Here is a 709-nt window from a genome sequence, read left to right on the forward strand (position 1 = left end):
AAAAAATGAATTTGGTTTGTTGGTAGCCTTTTGCCTAGATTAGCATATAGGATCGATTGTGCCGTTAAGTGGGCCAGGGAACGACCTATTCGAAAAAGTCTTATTTATGGTCCGATTTGATTGGAATATGGAACGTACGTAGCTCATTGGCTGGGTTTCATATGATAGGTGGACCAGATACCGATCTATTCCAAAAAATCTTATTTACAGTCCGATTTGCTTGAAATGCAATACCCGTATTATAGATACGCGTAAAATAGAACCGAGTCATTGTTTTACAGTTCGAAAGGTGTTTGTAGGTGGCACAAACATGCAGGCATTGGCTATTTAACAATACTTATTACACAGGCAAACAAAAATCGCAAACAATTTCATGCAGTAAAGGTTAACGCATTTTTACCGAATTTTTGTGTGCTGATTACGAATTCGTAAGCATAAAGTTTCCATCAGCTCCAGATTTTAAGAACAACCAGGTCAAATTGTCAAGAAATCGCTTTTTTTCCATACTTGAGAAGCTCTAGCAAAGAAACAAAGGGTGGTAGAACCTTCCACTTAGGCCTTGATTAAAGCTAAAAATCTCGAATACTATCCTTGGAAATTCCTGCACCTTTGCTTGCTGGTCACTGATAGTCATTTGTTGAACAGGAATAACTGATTTTGGGAAGTTTGAGTACCTACCGCAATTAAGAAGAAGGTGATAGAACCTTCC

Source organism: Rhagoletis pomonella, unplaced genomic scaffold, assembly GCF_013731165.1.
Source record: "Rhagoletis pomonella isolate Grant_MI unplaced genomic scaffold, Rhpom_1.0 Rhpom_scaffold_00003, whole genome shotgun sequence".
Taxonomy (NCBI): Eukaryota; Metazoa; Arthropoda; class Insecta; order Diptera; family Tephritidae; genus Rhagoletis; species Rhagoletis pomonella.